Below are 23,098 nucleotides of genomic sequence, written 5' to 3'. Positions count from 1 at the left end.
AATAAAATAGAAAAAAATATTTTCTAACATTGTAAAATTTCGCTCTACCCTTAACTGAAAGTAAACGCAATAAGGCCAGTGTAAATCAATGCTCATTGAAATCATTTATCCTATTCTTGATATCTGCATGCAGTAGGAGTTCAATGACCTAACTTTATCTTTTATCTTCGAGATCGCTTCAACGCGCTTATAGTAAGAAACAATCAAGCGTAATCGCCACATATTACATACAACGATGTAAATTCGCGCGTATTATTGTTCCGTTTAAATTTTCACAGAGATCAAATGATTGGGTAAAGCACGAAGAAGGTGGGAAATGTTCGCAATTACGTAAATTGAATTAAGGACAGGCTAGAAGCAGTGATACCATTTTCAAACCTTTGGAGGGAGTTTATCACGAAAGTTTAATTAGGCTTACAATGCAGAAGAGAATCCTCTCTGGGTTCTCTGAAAACATCCAAGTTTGCTTTTACTAACGGATTACTTATCTAAGATTTAAATCGGCTTGAGAAAAGGAAGTTCATTATAATTCTATTTTCGTACTTAGTACACGCTTACGGTTTGATTTGCTTCATATTACGTGCGGTGATAGTTTGATCCCTCATGTATAAAATATTATAGATATTCATTCTAATTAAAAGGTGCAAACAACGTTTCCCACGCGTTTAGACGGAGAGAAGATGAAATCTTGTGAAACTATTGCACTCACCCATTTAAAAATCCTAGGAATTGAAACTTTTCTGAAGGTATTTTAGTGCAGGATTAATAGAAGACCTATCCTCTTGTTTTAGTCCGAAATTATCGAAACGCGTCTGCTAAATTGTTATTGACAGATTAATTAGGTATTTCAGTAAAACTTACCAGTTTTGCTGGAATACCCAAATTAAGCATTACTTTGTACGAACCCTTTCGGCACACTGTCGTATATTTACTTGAACACGATGAATATGGTTCGAATTACCGACTAATGGTGTTATCAGCAAAAAATATAGTCTAAGAAAGGGTGATCTCTGTAATTTTAAGTTCCTTTCGATTCCGTATACTCGTTGGTAGACTACTTTTATCCGCTTCAGCCAAATTCAACCACGCATGAATGGCCGAAAAACGCACTTTAGCGAAGAAGAAACAAAATGTATAATACATACCTCACTGATATATTATAGTAACCTTTTTATTACTACTACTAGCTATCATATAAGGAAACAGATTGCTTCTTGTTTGCATACTCTTCAACGGTGGTGGCAACCTACTCTTTTTATTATCAGAAAATGTTAAGCACTCCCTTTAACTTCCTGGGAAAGTGGATTCCACTGCATGATGTAGCCAGCAATGCAATTGTCGCCCCTCCGATCACAGTGCGTACGAGTAACATGCCTGTGCGCCGACCAAGTTGTTCGTTTGAAATATTGTCGGGCCAGCGTACTCCGATGATACGACGCAGGCAGGTATTCTGGGCTATTGGGTAGCGGTGGAGTTAATTAGCACAGGACAATCTCAACTTGATCTTAGTGTTGAGATAACTGAATTTCCAGATTTTAGACAGGGTAGCGAAATCGGATCTAGCGCTGCTAATGTGTCGGGCAACATGCAGTTCGGTGCCACGGTCGGCAGAAACAACGTTTCCTAGATATACAAATTAATCGACGCTTTCGATGCTCTAGCCATTGATGCAAATAGGGAGAGTGCATGTCCCGTTAGACTGAAAACCTTGGTTTTGTTGGTGTTTATCTTCAGGCGAACTCTAATTGCCTCTCTTTCCAAATTGAGGATCATTGCCTGCATTTGTCAGGCAAAAAATGAAACCTGCTGTTATTGACTTTGAAAACATAAATGAATGGCCATGCACTCTGCGTTTTCGAGGCAAAATTCTCCTACAGAGCAGACTGCAGATTCGGAGAAGGATACCTTCTACGAGGCAGTAGAACGAACCCACGAAGCCTGTCCCAAGGATGATATCAAAATCATAGAGAGAAGGAGATTTTAACATTCAAGTAGCTTCTCATAGCTTACACAAAACTAACAATAACAGCGGACTGCAGACTATCCAACTAGCAGTGTCACACGAGATGGTTGTTGGCAGTACCTGGTTCCCTGAGAAAGCGGTCCACAAACATACATGGGCATCTCCAGACAGGACCACTTTCAATCAAATCTCTCAGCTTTGATGAATGTCAGAGGATTGAAGGTCCTGCCAACTGACGAAACTACAGCCGAACTGGTTAATTATGGAGGCGACCAACTATACCAGGCGGCTCATCACTTTATACTGAAGGTGTGGGACAACGAATCAATTTCTGTCGATCGGCAAGGGGGCATTATCTGTCACATACATAAAAAGGGATAGCTCCATACATCCAGAACATCGTCGGCCCATACCAAAGAGGCTTCACTCCAGGCAAATCAACAATAGATCAGATTTTCTCTAGATGGCAAGCAATAAAAAAACTGTTGGAATATGGTCATCAGTCGCAGCATCTTTTCATCGAATTTTCGGCTACCTAGGATAGCAAGAAGATGAGGAACACCCTACCTGATATGCAACGATGACGTAGGCCAATACGCCCGACAGCTTTTAGGGATATCCAATTGGTGGGCCTCGGCACAAAACCGGGATGTCTGGAGTTCCGTATTAGAACAGGCCTAGACAGGATACTGATTGTTGCGCCGTTTATGATGATGATGATAATAGTATTGCCAGAGGAAAATTGTACACGGCCATGGGAGAGTTCGGTGTCCCAACGAAACTAATAGGACTAACTAATCTGACCCTGACTATCAACATCAACAATGATCTAAGCCATGGGGATGCCCTATCATGCGTCCTCTTCAACCTGGCCTTGATCCCCGATGCAGATGTTAATGCAAAAGGCACCATCCTCTTTAAGTGCACTCGAATACTGCCCTATTCTGATGATATCGACATCATGGGAAGAACAACCCGAGACCTACAAACTGCCTTCATTCAGATCAAGCAAGCGGCGCGAGATCTTACCGCGGCCGTCTTGTTGTGGATAAAATCTGGCTCAAAAGGTTTCGGTGGACGAGTCACCTAATCCGTATAGGTGAGGATGATCAAACCCGGAAAGTGTATAAGGGCAATATCTATAGTCGAAAAAGAATAAGTGGTAGGCTCTTCCTCAGATAGAGCAATGACGTGGGCCAGGACAGCTTTTGATGATATCAAATTAGTGAACCTCGGCGCAAAACCGGGATGTCTGGAGTTCCTTACTAAGGCAGACCTAGAACGAATACCGGTTGTTACGCCGTTATTATTGTTTGTCGTCCTTAATGTCCTCACGATCTTTTCTGAATCGTTTAAACGACTCATGGATTCTGGCACGGGATAAACAATTGTCACCACACACTTGTTTCATCAATTTAAACCTCTCAGTAATAGTGTCCGGATAGCTGAGTGGTTAGAGCGCAAGGCTGTCGTACGGAAGGTCGCGGTTCAAATCTCACTGGTGGCAGTGGAATTTGTATCGTGATTTGACGTCGGATACCAGTTGACTCAGCTGTGAATGAGTTCCTGAGTCAAATCAGGGTAATAATCTCGGGCGAGTGCAATGCTGACCACATTGCCTCCTAGTGTACCATTACGGTCTTGAATGAAGTGCTCTAACACACTTCAAGGTTCTGATCCAATATGGATTGTTGTGCCAACGATTATTATTATTAGTAATAGTTTTACCAAATTTTAAACAAAACTTAATATTCCCTCTTTGTTCGAACTTCATTTTTCGACCGATGCTATAAACACACTGTCACTTATAAAGCAATAGCTCGGCATCTAATTATCCACTTGCCATGAAATTTTGACAGAACATCAGTAAAAGATGTATCTGCCCAACTCCTACTCTCGTCAAAAGATGGCGGGACAATAAATAGGGTCCGTCTTTATTAGTATAATGATGACTAAGATTTATAATGATGACTAAGATTTTATCCGCAGTACATGATTCATGTGGGTAAATTATTCTTTATTTGGCAATTTCCTTGCCGTAAAGAAAACACTTGCAAAACGTACTGAGTTGATTGAGATACTAACTCATAGAACATATATGTACATAGTAGAAAAATGCGACGAGTATTCCATGTGCTTTATGTATTGGTACAGAAGAGTACAACTAATTATTTTGAAACTGAGCAACGGGAAACCTAATTACTAATGACCAAAAACAAGCCAACAGCATTCAATTTGAGAATAATCAAAGTAAGGCAACATCTGACGAGTTGTCTTTGCCCTGAACAAAACGTCGTCTGTTTTTAAGGTTTTGGGTGAAACAAAACTTTATTACAATCAATTCGATGTCTGTCTGTCCGTCTATCTATCTGTCTGTCTGCCACACCCGATTTATTCGGAAACGGCTTGATCGATTGTCACGAAAATTGGTGAAAGTATGTCATCTGTTGTTCCCTTTACATACAGCAAGTGGCGCAATTTTGTGTTAAGTTTAAAGGGGGGCTCCCCATACATGTGAATAGAGGGTGCACATTTTTTTCATAAAATATGGCCATGTGGGGTATCAAATGAAAGGTCTCAATTAGTTCTTATTACTTTTCGAAACTGATATTGGGTGAAACATAGAGTAACAGGTCTCATTCTCAGAACCTATCCAACCGGAAAATCTGAAAAAAATCACAGTGGTGCATCTCTACGAAATCTAGGCCTCAAAATACAGCCCGTTTACTCGGCAATCCCTCTTATGTTCATCCCAGAAGTACAACATTTAGAATGGGTGTAATGAAGATCATAATGCACAATTTGGTCAACTTTGAAGAAAATCCAACTATTATTAACTAAGTTATAGGGGGTGAAAGTTTGCCATTTTTGTGAATTTTGCGCGAAAGCTTAAAAACTTCCACAGTGTTTTGCTTCGTCCTGCTGGGACTTGAACCCATTTTCCAGACCGAGTTTGGCTGCACTTTGCTTTAAGTATATCCGAACATATTCTTTTGTCAATTGTTGACTCGATAAAGTTATATTACCGACATCACTACACTTGCCATACATACGCCCGCCGTGTTTGGCAGTGGTTACGAGATTTTCTTTATTTAGCACCGTACCTTGTATCCTCCAGGCAAGGTTCTTCCTCACTTGATCCTAAAAATATATAATTTACTCTTGTCCGAAAAAATTCCACTTTTCGAGGAGTTTGTTGGCTTCTTAATGTGCTCCTTAACAAAGTCAATGCGTCCTTTTCTGTTAACATGTGATATAAAGGGCTTTCTCCGTACGACTCGGCAAAGATAACCTTTAGATTTTTGCAGACAGTATCACTGCAAACAGACTTTCGAAAGCTATCGTTGATATCTTTGTTCTAGGGTTTTGTTGCACTTTTTCGAAAATGTGGTGATGTTTACGTTCACCCAATTTAGGTGGGCGTTTAGAACATTGTCTCGATTCGGCCGAACCGAACGATGTGGAATTTTCAATCACCCTCTGTAGAGAAGAAGGATATACTCACTAATTTCCCAATTTCCGGGAGAGTTTTACCTTCTTTCCACCGCTTAATTAAAATTTCCCTTTCTCCTCCACTGATCCTATTTTTCTTTGCACCTATCTGACAAATTATACTCAGATTTTCTTAAAAATACTCTATAAGAAACAAAATCTTTCCTTTTTAAAGTTTTGGGTGAAACAAAACAAGCGAATTTGTTATTTGGAAATATGATGGGCGGTAGGTACTCCACTAAATGGTTAACAAGTAAGCAGCAGCATGATTTTATGTTAGGTAAAGCCGGGGGGGGGGGAGGACGACCATTCCACCAGTTCTTTGCAGGGTTGTCATTTTCCTTAATAGATGTTTCAAAGAGAATGTTAGAGCAGTGTTGCCGCCGTTATTTTTGTGGGTTGCTGTCCTTGGCTTTAAAATGTCTTTTTTTGTGGAATGATTGCGGATAGCGGGTTGTTTTTGGCAGAGCAGGTCAGGATTGTCGCTCTCGTTTTTTCCCAGTCGTAAAATTTGGGAAAAAGTGCCGTTTGAAAATTTTTGGGAAAGTAAAATCGCAAAATATTGGGTTGTCGCAAACGCGGTAACCCTTTTTACAAAATATCTATAGAACCACGACAACAACACTGTCCCAGTATCCGCATGCAAACGTCACTCAAATTTCAGAACATCTTCCAGTCCCAAAACGCCCATCCTAATTTTTACACAATTCATAAGAAAGTCACAAAACCTTTCAAATGTAATGTGCTTACCTTTAGTCATACTTAATTGTTAATTATCAATCAAAACCGCTGAATAATTCGTTACTTAATTAGTTCTTCAATTAACTGATTTCCATACTACCATAGACTAACGGTCAGTCAATTGAAATTGTTCGAATAAGAAATGAAAATCAAAAAATTAGTTGCATATTTTCGAATAACAATTGATTTTGCAGCTAACTTTTCAACGAATTAGTTTCAACTAACTAACTCTTGCACAACACTGCAAAATACATCCCATTCCGATATCTGGTCAAATAAAGTTAATAATAGCGTATTACCCGGAAACCCCCATAATTTCATTCGAGAAGTAGAAGATTTGGCATTGGTATGAGGTATAAATTTTGGAAGTTTGAATGAAATCCAACTATTATTAACATTGGCACATTGCATTTGAAGGAAATTTATTGCACCCTAAGAGGTTTATGACGTCATCATCATATAAAGTGAAGTTAAATGAACGACGGGTTTCATGGGGACCTTTTAATTTTCCTTTTCTAGCTTTTTTAACGTTTTGTGTAAACACAAAACCTTATTAAAATCGGTTTACCGTCTGTCTGTCTGTCTGTCTGTCCGTCTGTCTGTCTGTCTGTCTGTCTGTCTGTCTGTCTGCCTGTCTGTCTGTCTGTCCGTCACACGCATTTTTCTCGGAAACGGTTATAGCGATTGACACCAAATTTGGTAGAAAGATGGGAACTGTGAACGCTCACGCATACAGTGAGCTACATCCTTTTACGCCGAATTGAAGGGGGGGTCCCCATACATGCAAAAGGGAGGTGTAAATTTTTTTTGCATCAAATATACTCATGTGGGGTATCAAATTAAAGGTCTCGGTTAGTACTTTTCGAAACCGGTCTTAATTTTGACATTTGTTGGAAAGGTGGGGAGTGCGGGGGGTTGAAAGTGACCATTCCTTTAAGGGGACCATTCTCAGAAACTACCAAACCGAAAAATCTGAAAAAAATCAGGCAGCTGCCACTATATGGTGCCTGGGCTCCGAAATACCTTCCATACTGATATCTGTACAAATAAAGTTGATAATGGTATATTACCATAATTTTTAGTAATTGGCTGCAAAACCCCCCTTAAGTTCATGTAGGCACCATGAAATTTCGCAGTAATATAGAGTATAACATAGAGCATGATCTCACCAAGTTTGGTCGAAATTGCACTATTACTAACAAAGTTATAATACGTCAAAGTTGTCGCTTCCTTGCAAATTCAAGACTATGAATGTCAATATCATCCGAAAGTGAATATTCTCACATAATACATGTATACATGTATATGCATTTATTACGTGCTACATACTAAAAAATACACAAAACCTTTCGTACCTGAAGCGCCCAGCTTCCGGTTTCCCGACTTGTTTTATAGTTATTTGTATATCTGTATCAATTAATGGAGACAGACATGTATATGTACGTGCTAATTAAAATATCAGTTTCTTAGCTTATATTTGGCATTGGTAAAAGAAAATCTGGGACGAAATTAGACGTGAAATTGCTCTCAAATTTATGTGAGCAGATAGTTGAATAATATGCTAACATTTTATGACCTTGATCTTTTTCTTGAGTTGAATAAATCGTTATATGAGGACAAAATCTATTTTGACATTTGAATTTCTTCATTGATATTAGGTTGAAAAGGAATCAAAGTATAAATACTTCCTGATGTTAGAATTATTATCGTTGCTGTTATTACCTATAATTTCTACAAATGATGGGATGCTAGCAAGAGAAACAGCCCAACAGCCATTACCTACTCGTATGTAAGTCAGAAATCATAGCCGGACCCCTCCACCTATTCGAGTTTCTGACTCACACTTAACGGAATGGAATTTCTTTCAAATATTTTTCAACATATCACACTTGCTGTTTTTACTGTTTATCAAGTTTTATTTGCATCGATTCAAAACATCCCATATATTTATTTTTATGTTAGTTTGTGACTTTATATCTGTTCAATTATCTTCATAAAAGAACAATGCATATGTGCTTACTTATGCAAACCGATTAATATATTCGCTTAGCAATTCCACAAGTTTTCCGAGCTTGAAAAAATATAATATCAAACAAATACCCTCAATAGAAATCTCTAGACATTTCTTTGTCTCCTTATCTTGCTAGGAAAGTACATTAAGTCTAACCAGTTTACGTGAGTCAGATAATTTTGATAAAAAATCAATCACCACTGGTATATTTGTCGCTAATTTGACAGCTTATATGAGTTGTATAATATTTTTTTATCGGGTAAAATCTGGTAAATGGAACTTTATCAGTTTGCTCAGATACGTCATACATCATCGTTCCAGAATATAAGCTGTGTAGTATGATAGCATGACAGGCAATTTTGCACACAACAGAATGATGCAATTGCTGCAATTAATTGGCAGGTAAATTAGTGCTGGAACCTACTACACGTCAACAGCTATTCCGCGGAAGTGTTCTTTTTTGCTCTATTTAGTTGCCATTTATTTGAATGGTGTACAGTTGCTGAGATAGAAATGGTTTACATGAATACCCACAGTGTTGACCAAAAAAAAAAATAGAAACTTCCCCCAAAAATAATATTTCGTTTCTAATTTTTAAAACTTAGATTTATTTTCGAACCTGGCAGTTAATATGATCCTTAATAAAATTTTCAATAAAACGCCTTTAAACAGAAATAAGAGTTTTAACGTTTACAGGTAAGGGTTGGATAGTTCCGATCATCTTATGTTTATTTTATTGAGGATAAATGTTAAAGTTATTCCTTTGTGAGGTGTATGACGACAACGGCTTCCTTATATGTAAAACTAGGGGTCTATGCTTATGGTCTTTGGTGATTTTTAAGGTTTTGTGTAAACACAAAACCTTATTAAAATCGGTTTACTGTCTGTCTGTCTGTCTGTCTATCTGTCTGTCTGTCTGTCCGTCTGTCTGTCTGTCTGTCTGTCCGTCACACGCATTTTTCTCGGAGATGGTTATAGCGATTGACACCAAATTTGGTAGAAAGGTGGGAACTGTGAACGCCCACGCATACAGCGAATTACATCCTTTTACGTCGAATTTAAGAGGGGGTCCCCATACATGCAGAAGAGGAGTGTACAATTTTTTTTCATTAAATATAGTCATGTGGGGTATCAAATTAAAGGTCTCGATTAGTACTTTTCAAAGCCGACCTTAGTTTTGACATTCGTTGGAAGAGTGGGGAGCGCGGGGGCTTGAAAGTGATCACTTCTTTAAGGGGGCCATTCTCAGAAACTACCAAACCGAAAAATCTGAAAAAAATCAGGAAGCTTCCACTATATGGTGCCTGGGCTCCGAAATACCTTCTATGCCGATATCTGTCTAAATAAAGTTAATAATAGTATATTACAACAATTTTTTGTAATTGGTTAGAAACCCCCCTTAAGTTCATCCTAGTACCATGAAATTTTGCAGTGATATAGGCTATAATATAGAGCATAATCTTACCAAGTTTGGTGGAAATCGTACTATTACTAACAAAGTTATAATACCTCAAATTTGTTGCTTCTTTGAAAATTGAAGACTATGAATGTCAATATCACCCGAAAGTAGATACTCTCACATAATATATGAATATATTGCGTGCTACGTACTAAGAAATACACAAAACCTTTCGTACATGACGCGTCCAGCTTCCGGTTTCCCGACTTGTTATGCTTGTCCATCATTGAAAAATTATTGATTGATATAGATTTCGATTTAGGGGAGTCATCCCGTGTGTGGGCTTCAAGAAATCGGTTTATTTGCCATCAATTGTGTCCAGATATAGTGTAAAATATGTTATTTGGGCGAAGTCATTCGGGAATTCAATGCTAAACAGGTAAAATGTCATATGTAAGATTTATGTCGATCGTCGTATTGAAGCGCGTATTTACCGAGGCTCGAATGACATTGTTAAAAGAACAAGAATTGAAGCCAAGGCTTAGAAACAACGAAAAACCGAAGGATTATGGGCCCGGTATAGCAGATTAGTGGCCAGTTACAATTTTGTTGATAATTATCACATTTTAATTTTTAGATGCATTTTTCTCGAAACTGCATGCTGAAAATTGGCTGCCACCATAGTTCCAAATCTTTTCAGCGAAATTCTATGAAATATTCACGACTTATTCAAAAGATATTTCTACAGTTTGCAAACTAGGATAATTGCGATTCATCCGCCGCTGCATTAAAGAAACCATAAAAAGAAACACCAAAACTTACAAAAAAAAAAAAAAATTACCAAAAATTTACCTTTCGATATTCTTAATAATTATATCCATAATATTCTATCCCATGTATTTTTCTCTAAGATAAACAGAGCGCCCTCCAACGGGGCTGCCGAAAAACACTTTTTTTTTTGGAAATGGATAAGCTACCGCGCATTTCAATAATAAGCCATGGTATCGGACTGCGAGAAACTCTTGAACACGGCCAAGAGTTTGCAATTCTCCGAGGAATATATGAGGATTGGCAACATCATTGTCTTGTATAATAAAAGCTTCGATCCTATGGTGAGACGTTTCGAGGAGAACAGCTTTTATAAGATGAAATAGGCTCTGCTAGCTGCCAACAACATTGCGTGGATTTCATCGTCATAGCTGTTATCGGCTGTGATTTTCGACCCTAGATAGGAGAAATTTTCAACAGTCTCAAAGTTGTAGTCTCCTATCTTTATTGTTCTAGTTCGACCAGTGCGATTCGATTTGTTGATTCTTTGGTATTTGCCGCTGACGTTACCACCATGTACTTCGCGCCGCCTGCTCGATCTGAATGAAGGTAGACTGTACATCTCGAGTCGTTCTTCCCATAATGCCAATATCGTCGGCGTAACCCAGTATTGAATATATGTGGTACTGACATTTGATCTCTTAGCCAGTAGTCATTTAACGGGGCCTACTATTATAAATTTGTTAACAATAGTAGGATTTCCGTTATGATGCTTTCTATTAGGACCTATCTCACTGAAAAATTTTGCCAAAATATAATAATATATTATTATTAACTTTATTTGAACAGATAATTTACGGCGAGTATTTTGAGGTCTACATATTTATCATGCGCACGGACCACTGCATTTTTTTCAGATTTTTCAGTTAAGTATCGTATAGCCGGTGAAAAAATTTGAACACAACAGTTCGCAGTTTCTACCAAATTTTGTTTCAATCGGTACAGCCATTTCTGAGAAAAGTGTATGACAGATAGGCAGACAGACTGTTAACCTATTTTAAGAAGGTTCGTATTCGAAAAACCTTAAAGAAGAATGGAGGAGCTGCTTCATATATGGGAGTCGTAAGTCCCGAGTCAAATATTCTTGTTAACTAGGACTTAAACATCTTATTTCTATTGCTTAAGGGGTTTTCCTATGTAACGCTCAATATTTCAACCTTCTTTAAGAATTTTTTTTGTTAATATGCAATTTTATGTTATTATTGGGGTCGTGATACAAAATTCTCAATTAACAAATTTGATAATCGTTTGTTTTTTACTTTCAAACCTCTAAAGAAATGTTGGTTAGGTTAGGAATAGGAAGCACATTTCCATTTATAGTAATCTGGAACCAAGAATTCAACGTTTTTTTTTTGTTCTGTATACTTGTCCCTATTGTCCGAACCACGATTATGATTTTACCTGAAGTTGGGACACATTAAGAAGATTATTTTCACGTATTTTTTGAGATTTTTTTTTGTGGGAAAAAATTAATTGGAATTCAATCAAATTTGGAAAAAATATTGACCATAGTTTGAGCGAATTTTAAGAATTTTTAGAAATCCTTTAAGCTAAAATTAACAAAGTTGCGCGCATTAGTCCGATGAAGGTTGTAACTAAAGTTCTTCAACTGCGGGACTCCATTTTTTTAAATGAAACCAAAAAGGTTTTAATTTTAGATTACTGAATTATTTTCTAAGAATATTAACCTCAATGTAGATAAGAGTAGTCCAATTCCAAAAGGTGTTCAATTATTATAAATAAATAATAATAATTATACGAAAAAATGCACCCTTAAAAATACGGTGTTGTCCCAAATGGTTCATATTCTTCATAAGTTTGTAAACAATCGCACCTTCAAATTCCATAATGATCGATTCATTACATTTCGAGTTAGAATTGTCGTAAATGTGAAAAAAAAATCATCTCAAAAAAAAAAGGTGTTTGAAAAAAAAAGTGAGATTTATGATTCTTAATTACAAAAAAAATACAATCACAACAAATGCAATTGCACTCGTAGAAGAGACTGGCGCCAAGTATTTATAAATACGCTATTTACACCGCACTACAGGATTACGTAAAGACATAAAGCGACTACTTTCTGGGCGTTCGAGCCTGAGCCTATACTCAATAATCGTTCGGTTCTACCCCATCTGAAGGAATACGAATTTTGCGCGCCTATTTTTCATTGAAAAATCAAAGTAAAAATAAGAAGTTATTGATGGAAATACGTAATGGTGGTCCGGACCAGAACTACTAATGTGTCAAATAATGTGTAAAAATTTCATTTCTATCGGTTGTCAATTGTGCTTCCCAACGGTTGAAAAAATGTTGTTTCGAGAAAAATAAGCTTAAATTTTTCATTTTATATGTACGTCAATATGGCGCTGCTCTTCTATTTGCTGTAACTGTAACTATAAAAATTGATTTCTGGAAACCGTCCCATAAGAAAACTCCTCTAAGATGCAATAAATTCGTGCAAAATTGATCAGTTTGAACTCTGCAACTATATTGAGTTAGGGAAAAAGAAATGCCGTATATTGTCAATAGATGGCGACAGTCAAACATATCTTTTGTTGTACTTATCGCATCGGGTCATACTATACGGCGATTTGAAGACGACAATCTGTGCTACAAGTGTCTCTTTGACAGTGTTGTGATCGTACGTTCAGAGGTAAAAATGTAACGAAGGCGGCCGAACAAATTTGTGAAGTTTATGGGCCAGATACTGTAACGCTTCGCATAGCATAGCGTTGGTTCGATCGATTTCTTTCTGATGTAGTGGATGTCGAAAATGTACCCCGTACTGTTAGGCCGATCGTCGTAGCAACCGATAAAATCATCCAAGTAGATCGGCGTGTGAGCACTCGCTCGATTAGTCAGGAACTGGGTATAGATCATAAAACCGTTTGTAATCATTTGCAAAAGATTGGATTCCAAAAAAAGCTGGATGTTTAGGTGCGACACGAGTTGACGCAAAAAAAATCTCTTGGACCGAATCAACGCCTGCGATGCACTGCTGAAACGGAACGAATTCGACCCATTTTTGAAGCGGATGGTGACTGGTGATGTAAAGAGGATCACACTCAATAACCTCAACCGAAAAAGATCGTGGTCGAAGCGCGGCGAGCCGGCCCAAACCATCGCCAAGACCGGATTGAGAGTCGGGAAGGTTTTGCTGTGTGTTTGGTGAAATTGGAAGGGAATCATCCACTATGAGCTGCTCAATTAACGCCAGACCCTCTATTTGGCCCTCTACTGTGAGCAACTTGACCGTTTGAAGCAGGCGATTGACCAGAAGCGGCCAGAATTGGTCAATAGGAATAGTGTTATGTTCCACAAGGACAACGCTCGGCCTCACACATCTTTGATGATACGCCAGAAGCTACGCGAGCTCGGATGGGATGTCCTATCGCACCTACCATATAGTCCGGACCTGGCACCAAGTGATTACCATCTCTTCCGGTCCATGCAAAACGCTCTTGGTGCTACTAAGTTGGCCTCAAAAGAGGCTTGCGAAAACTGTCTGTCTGAGTTTTTTGCAAATAAGGAGGGGGGGATAATGAAGTTGCCTTCTAAATGGCAACAAGTTTGCGAACAAAACAAAAAAATTTGCTTCTAAATGACAACAAGTTTGCGAACAAAACAAAAAAATTTGCTTCTAAATGGCAACAAGTTTGCGAATAAAACAAAAAACTTTGCTTCTAAATGGCAACAAGTTTGCGAACAAAACAACGCATATTTGACCTAAATCGGATAATTCTAAGTATGTTAAATAAGTCGTCAAATTTCGATCACAAATACGACATTTCTTTCTCTCCAACCCAATAATAACAACAGGAATTCTACAAAACTTTTCAGTATTATGAGCGATACTATCCTCTAGGCATAATTTGGTAGGAGGCAGTTAATTTCAGAAAGTTCTTAATACACTATTAAGAAGTTTATTTAACAAATACCGAAATGGGATGTATTTGCGGCCTAGATTTCATACAATCGCATCACCTTGAATTTTTGTAAGTTTTGGGTTGGGCAGTTTTTGAAAATGAGCTCTGTCTTTAATTAAGTTTGTACATTTTGAACAATTACTCCTCTATTTTGCAATTTACATCGAAACTAAAATTTGCTTACCAATTGAGACCTTTAATTTGATACTCCACATGAGCACATTAGTGGGAAAAATGTTACATCACGCTTTGCGTATATGGGGAACCCCACTTTAAAATCCATGCAAATTGACAACTGCGTTTTCATTTCCAGATTTGACCCAAATGCCATATTTGCTGATTTCCAAAGAAACCATCATCTAAAAGCAAATGATGATAAAAAAATGCAGTTGGTCACTTTGTAACACCATCTTGCTGACCTTGAACCAGCCCTGTCAGACCTTGCAGATCTTTTTACTCTTCTAATTATATTATTCCCCCCATTGATTAGTGTTAATCTAATCTAACGATAGATACGGGTACACAATCATTAATTCCGCGCTGAACACATGCTTTATCCATTCCAAAGAATCCAGATAAAGGGGGCAATAAAATATATTGCTCTTATAGTGAAAAAATGCATTCTGCAAATACCTTAATTAACAAGTTATGGTACTAATCAACACCTATTGATTCCAGATAACAAGTAAATATTATTGTTTGATATTGATTGTATGACGGCAAGTTCAAACTTCACAAATTGGAATAATTTTTCACATTCAATTTTGCAGAAAGATTGTGTCCCTTGACTTCGAGAGATACTCAAACGTAATGCAGCTATTGAACATTTTATATTTACACATTTGGGAAGTTTTCATTTTGAACTTGTTTTTAAGCCTTTGGGTGAATTATCGACTTTAGCCGTGTGGAGTATCAAACAAAAGTTGTCAATTAGTACTTTATTCAAGAAGTATAAATTTAAAGTGGGACATTACTCATTCTCAGAAACCACCTAACTAAAAATCTCAAAAAAAAAAAAAAAAAAATCATAAAGATGCTTTTATATAAAATTTAGGCCTCAAAATACATTTCAATCTGCTCTCTACTCAAATATTACTAGAAAGCTCCTCTTAAATTTATTGAGTTTGCATTATTTTTCCCGGTCATAGTCCTGATCTGGATAGAGTCGAGAGGGCCTCAAGTTATTATCTAACACATCAACCCATCGTTGTATCGGTCGACCCTTTGGTCGGTTCCCAAGAATTTTAATGTTCAGACCAAGTGAGTTGTCGTCAGCGCAAATTCCATGTCCATACTATCTAAGATACGTCCCTTCTAATTTTTCCACAATTGGTGCCGTCTGGTATCAATCGCACAGCGCGTTAGTTTACATCCTTTAATATATAACGAAACGATTTACATATTACCCATTCATGGTAGTGTCACTAAAATCTAGTTCGCAATGGCATTCTGATTACAAACGTACCAGAAAGCTGCCTATCTAAAGTTCCCTGCATGGAACCATGTCGAATTGCTAACACCTTTGCACCAGAAGAAAAAAAATAGAGAATGAAACGTTGAAGTTGTTTCTCAATAGTGTTATAAGCATATTCAACTTTTCTTTTCTAATTTTGCGATTAAAATTTTAAGTTTACATTTCCCTTTTAATACATGTAATCTAACTCGGTCTATGGTCTGTCACGTCCTAACAATTTCACGTTATAAGATATCTGACATTTAAATACCAGTTATTTATTGGTGAAATTTATCTTGGCCGTAAATTTATAAAATAAATTTCTTTTTTTCGAATCGTACATGTAATCATCCAATTATTAACCTTTATCTTTACATCTACCGTTTTGGAGTTTATTCCGAAACATTATGTTTTCTATTTAATCGTTCTTGGTTCACTCAGAAAGACTCAATATATAACATTTTTCATGAGTCATGGGGATAATTTTTCAATAGGTGGTACGTGAACTGACAGTACTATGTCAAATATGAACGATTTGCTCTTTAGGAAGGGTTAATTTTCGAAGGGTCTTGACTTTTAGAAAGAAAGTGCTTTCTCCTTCCTCCTTCCAAGTCGCAAGACCGCAAGCTGGACATTTGGGGTATGAAAGGTTATGTGAGGTACATTGGGTGCAACTTTTCAAGTTTTTCCATCTATATATAGTTAAAAATTGCAAATCATCATCATCTACGGCGCAACAGCCGGTATCCGGTCTAGACCTGCCTTAGTAAGGAACTCCAGACACCCCGGTTCTGCGCCGGGGTCCACCAATTCGATGCCCCTAAAATCTGTCGGGCGTCCTTACCTACGCCATCGCTCCATCTCAGGCAGGATCTGCCTCGTTTCTTTTTTCTACCATAGATATTCCCCTTATAGACTTTCCAGGCTGCATCATCCTCATCCATACGGATTAGGTGATTCGCTCACCGTAACCTGTTGAGTCGGATTTTATTCACAACCAGACGGTCGTGGTATCCCTCATAGATTTCCTCGTTATGTAGAGGGCCAAAAATTTTTCTCACGTAATGCGGCCAAGAGTTTGTAATGTTTCTGGCTAAGAATCCAAGTCTCCGAGGAGTACATAAGGACTGGTAAGATAATTGTCTTCTACAATAAAAGCTTTGACCCTATGGTAAGACATTTCGAGCGCAACAGTTTTTGTAAGTTGAAATAGGTTTCATTGGCTGTAAACAATCGTGCGTGGATTTCATTGTCACAGCTGTTATAGGGTTATGATTTTCGACACTAGATAGGACCGAAAGTTGTAGTGTCCTATCTTTATTGTTTTCGTTTGACCAGTGCGATTCAATATTGTTCGTTCTTTGGTTTTTTGGCGCTGACGTTGGCACTATGTACTTCGTCTTGCCTTCATTAATGTGCAGCCCAAGATCTCGCGCCGCCTGCTCGATCTGGATGAAGGTAGACTGTACATCTCGAGTTGTTCTTCCAATAATATCAATATTGTCAGCGTAGGCCAGTAGTTGGGTGGACGAATCACCTGGGCAGTCTTATCAAATTCGTCGAGATACCGAATTCTTTCATGGTACAGTTTTACCCTGGCTATGTTGTCATAGATAAAAGATTAAGATAGATTAAAGTCGATGAAAAGATAGTACAGCTGATGGCCATACTTCAACAATTTTTCCATCCCTTGCGACAGAAAGAAAAGAAAATCTGATCTCTTACTGATTTGCCTGGAGTGAAGCCTTTTTGGTATGGGCTATTGATGTTCTGGGCATATGAAACTATTCGCCCTAGTAAGATAGCAAAGAATATCTTGGAGATGGCACTCAGCAACATGATATAATTGCTGCACTGCGTGATATCCCCCTTTTTATGTATGGGACAGATAATGCCTCGTTTCCAATCGCTAGGCATTAATTCGCTTGGTGTAATTGGCTGCCTTCATATTTAACCAATTCGGCTATAATGCCTTCGGCTCCTGGCGACTTATGGTTTTTAAGTAGATGGATTGCACGGACTGTTTCTTCCATGATTAGTGGCGGAAACATTTGTCCGTCGTCTTCAGTTGTCGGGACCTGCAGCTCGCCGATATTTTGGTTGTTGAGCAGTTCATTAAAATACTCAATCCATCGCTCTAATATGTCTATTGTGTTGGAAATCAGATTTCCAGATGTGTCTCGGCAGGGCGAGCATGATGAACAGGTATATAAGATTTGATCCTGCTGACTTGTTGGTAAAACTTCCGCTCCTAATGCTTGGATGGCTTCCTTTTTCCGTCTATGAAGTCGCTTCTTCGCTAGACGGAGTTCGTGATAAGTCTCTACTCCCTGATATTGAAGGTATAAATGTTGAAAACAAAAATATTATACCTTGCTATTTATATTTGCCAGTTAATTTTGTTTTTCTTTTTAGCGGTTACACAACCTTTTAGTTAAGATCTGCTCCTGTTCTCTGTTCCTGTTGATGTTATACCTGAACTACTTCTTTCTTGCAAGAGTATAATTTACACTTTCACGCGAAACTCTAAAGCGTTCTACAATTTACCGCTCTGTGTATGCTTCTTCACGTAAAACATAAACAGCAGTGCGTTGTTCATTATTTTAATTGCGTTCATTTTGGCATTTCACAAGCAAAACATTCGATTTTATTAGTTACTCTAGTATTTTCAATTAAGGTTTAATTTCCGAAAAGTAGACAACTTTTGTCACTACATCAAATTATGTCACCCATTGACTGTAATATGATTCACAGACCACTTATTCGCTTTCAAGTAAATTGGGTGCAGCAAATAGATACACAAACAGATAGACCGTAAGGTACCCTAGCTCTAAAAAGAAAGAAAATATTTTGTCATGGATGGGACAAACCAATTTCAGGATGGTAAAAAGTTCAAGGAATAGAGTCAGGCGAAACAATTTTGACATTAGGACACAGGTCCCTCTTCGTAGAAGAAATTACAAAGTACAAATTAAAAAATACGACCATAATACGAATTTGACCTTGAATAGATGGGGGTTATATTATAGGATTGAATGGATTAATGGTTCTATTTTAAGATTGATGAGTGTATGAAGGTCCATGACCTTATTATAGGTTGATTTCCCACCTGAATTCTCCTGTAGTGACCAGATTAATATCCTTCGCATCATTGCAGAATGAGAATTTTGAGAAGGTTTTAGACAGCATGGAGAGCAAATGTTCTACCCAGGAGTTTAATTCGGAAAAATGAATAACTAACTGTCAAAACTACGGAAGCAGAGCAAACCCGATTATTATTTGAATGGCATATAGCGGCGCGAAAATCCTGGTGCTGTATCTAGCTAAAATCTCGTAGAAGTTTGAAGTTCAAAACCAGAGATTTTTTGACGATCATTTTTCTTCTCGTTATCGGTTACGGGAGGGAATGGAAAGACGATGTCATCTTTCCTTATAGACCTCCTTCACTGATTATATCTATTTGCTCTATCACCACATCATCGACCGTGGCCAGCTGACTTTGAATTTGGAGAATAAGGCAAACTTAGCCAGACTGACAATGCAATAAATACCAACAACCCGAGGTTATCAGCCTTTACGAGTCCTGGCATTCTCCCTTTTTGAATTAAGGGTGCAAACTACATGGGGATATTTTCAGAATCGAATTTATTTTTTTCTACTGCGTAGATCGCCATCTTAGCTTATCCAAAATACACTGCGAAAATTAAATTAATCGGTTGAACGGTTTTGGAGTCTATCAATCACAAACGGTATACCGACATCAACTTTTACATAATATACGAAACATAATGGGAGCTCAAAATATGTGCCCCAAAAAGTATAATGGGCTACGTTCTTAGAACTTATGTAACCGAAAAAAGTGCAAACATCCGCACACACGGCGGAGTTGGATTTTTTTTTGTCTTACATAAGATAAAGGCAAAACGTTTAGCTCCCTGTATTCCGACTTGCGGTAATTGAGAAATTGCAGAATCGACAAAAATTATTTGTTTTGAAATGTGGTTTAGTTAAATAGTTAATAGGTATGTTGAAACGATTATTATCTTCACAAATTCAATGCAAAAAATTGAAAAGTCACTGCTGACTATCTTTGCCAATTTAAATGTATTTTAACAGTTTTTGCTGTCGTCAATCGCGTTCAGATGCTAATGTTTAAACCGGTACAAATCGGATTTTCTTCTTTGTTACTTTACGTATCACAATGTAATAAATATACTTTTACTTTTTTTATGTTGTGTTCACCGCCGCGGTTGGAAACAGAAGAGACCGGCTTATTTCCATGCGGTTCTTACTGTCCCAACCAACGGCATTTTCTCACCGCTAATTCTCCACTCCCTTGGTGCGTTCTAAAATGAGTGAGTGGAGAGTTCCGCGCCATCTACCCGTCCGCATCCGCAACATTCGAAATAAATTTCGAATGATGCAGATCCTGCCGCGCCATAGGTATGTACAAAATTGGAAGTAAATTTCCCAAAAAAAAAAGTTTTGAAAAAAACGCATTGAAAGTTTTTACGACTGACTGTTGTAAAATTTAAAAAAGTTTGAATTTACCCCTAATCTGCGAATCTTGCTGGGATATATATACCTTTTTAAGGGTTTGTGTAAAGACAAAATCTTATTAAAATCGGTTTACTATCTGTCTGTCCGTCACACGCACACGGAGATGGCTATAGCGATTAACGCCAAATTTGGTGGAAAGATAGAAACTGTGAACGCATGCGCATGCAGTAAGTTACATCCTTTTACGTCGAATTTAAGGGGGGGTACAAATTTTTTTTTACCGAATATAGTCATGTGGGGTATCAAATTAAAGGTCTCGGTCAGTATTTTTCGAAGCCGGTCTTAGTTTTGACATTTGTTAGAAAGGCGGGGAGTGCGGAGGGTTAAATGTGATCGTTTCTTTAAGAGGGCCATTTTCAGAAACGACCAAATCGAAAAATCTGAAAAAAAATCATGAGGCTGCCACTATATGGTGTCTAGGCTCCGAAATACCTTCCATATCGATATCCGTTCGAATAAAGTTAATAATAGCATATTACTATAATTTTTAGTAATTGACTGCAAAATCCCCCTTAAGCTTACCCTAGCAAGCTCTATAATATAGAGCATGATCTTGCCAAGTTTGGTGGAAATCGCACTATTATTAACAAATACGTCGAGGTTGCTGCTTTTTTAGAAATTCAAGACTATGAATGTCAACATCACCCGAAAGTGGATACTCTCACATAATATATGCATATATTACACGCTACGTACTAAGAAATGCACAAAACCGTTCGTACCTGAAGCGTCCAACTTCCGGTTTCCCGACTTGTTTTCCTTTACAAGCAGCAGTCACTACTTTCCGAGAGTGTAACATCTCGGACACTTTTTTGTAATATTCAGAAATTTCGATGAATACTGTAAGATAATGATTCTGTAGCACACATTATTCATATACATACTATAACAATGTGCTTATACAAAATACATATTATGTAAAATAGAGCGCTTCAACGTTACTCACGCTCCAAAAAATATAATAGAAAATAGTAGATATTGATATATTGAAGTTTAAAAAGATATTCTGGAGTTATTATTCTTCTAAAATATATTTAAAAAAGTCGAAAATGCTCGAACTCTTTAATTATAATCGTAGACGCGACAACCCAAACAGATCAGGACCTTGAAACGTGTTAGAACACTTCATTCAAGACCATAACGGTACACTACATGACTATAATTCAATGTAGAAGGCAATGTGGTCAGCATTGCGCTCGTTCGAGATTATTAACCTGATTTTGATTCAGGTACTCATTCACAACTGAGTTGACTTGTATCCGACACTCAGTCACGAAGCAAATCCTTCTGTCACTAGCGATATTTGACCTTCCGTACAAAAACCCAGAGCTCTAACTGCTAACCATCCGGACGATAACCCCTTAGCGGGCATAATATTGAGGGCGTAGAACAATTTGTATACCTGGGTAGCGTTGTTTCTATCAAGGGTGGAATCAAACTTGATATCATTCGACACATTCACACCTTCAAGTCCAACTTCACTGCTTTTTCCAAAATCCGGTAATGCGCGAATCTCCTCTCTGTACTACTGTATAGGAGCCAGAGATGAAAAGCGGCCGTCACTGTTCCTCGAAAGATTCAAACTTTCATCGACTATGGCCTGAGACCAGAGTTGGGCAAAATCATAAACATGATTAATCATAACGTGTAATCATTATCCCATATTTTCAGCCGTTATTGCTTTACCTCGCTTTTCGATGACGTGTACATTTTTAAGGTTCTGTATAAAACAAAACCTAGTTGGAATCGAGTCGATGTCTGTCTACCCGTCTGTCTGTCTGTCAAACCCGATTTATTCGGAAACCGCTAAAGCATGATAACGGTGATTACTATTGCACGATCACATGATTACATAGTTACAATCGTAATCGTGGCCATGATTATGATTACAACCGCGTAATCACGTAATCATTCTCAATTGTGCCGGAGATAATATCAAATGAAGAACTTGATATAGTCGCCTAGTAGGTTTGCCTTGAACCACATGGCAGTTGCATTGTTGAGGAAAATGTAATCAGCCAATGGACGGTTTTGGTTAATTTCGACGACCATATTTAAAGTGTGTATACATAATTACACACTCTAAATATTGTCAACTCAATATGGATACTATTTTTGTAATTATAATCCGGTTCATAAGATACTACATCCGCCTGTTTGCGATTTTAGATAAAACACAAAGGTATAAGCGAAACTTGATTAAATAGAAGCAAGTCCAGGTTGACGTCAGTCGATGTAGCGGCCTGTTGACCGGACAACTATTAGAACCACAAATTCCACATCAAGTTGAGAGTATTTGGTTTTCTGCGGCCTGTACATAGCTTAAGGTAAAATGTCCCACATTTTGCAATGACTATTTGGGAAAGAACCTTGCATGAAACTATTATCAAGGAAATGTGTGATGATTCGGTATAATAGAAGCTTAATCTTTGGATATTTCCAAAATACGTAACCACTCTATTGTATTACGTACATAGATGTATACATTATTTATAGTATTGCAATTAACATCCAGTCAGACTTATCGGAAACTTACGCTACAAGATAAGAAGACTTGCAAAAAAAAGCACTTGAAATGTAGACACAATAAATTAGTTAATAATAGAATTATCTTGATATTTAACTTAATTGAGGAATGTAACATTAGGATAAACGTCTAAGTACCAATTCATTGGTCCAATTTTTATGTAGTCATGATTCACGTTTGGCGCTCTGATACGAATAT

General features: G+C 37.6%; 1 protein-coding gene across 5 annotated transcripts in view; it reads left to right on the top strand.

The window, feature by feature from the left end:
• The window catches only part of LOC119650743 (cystinosin homolog), a 116,220-nt gene that overhangs the window by 69,352 nt on the left and 23,770 nt on the right, over positions 1 to 23,098 (top strand). The gene's annotated exons all lie outside the window — the stretch shown is intronic.

Source organism: Hermetia illucens, chromosome 3, assembly GCF_905115235.1.
Source record: "Hermetia illucens chromosome 3, iHerIll2.2.curated.20191125, whole genome shotgun sequence".
NCBI classification, from domain to species: Eukaryota; Metazoa; Arthropoda; class Insecta; order Diptera; family Stratiomyidae; genus Hermetia; species Hermetia illucens.
This window is presented reverse-complemented; position numbering and strand designations above follow the sequence as displayed.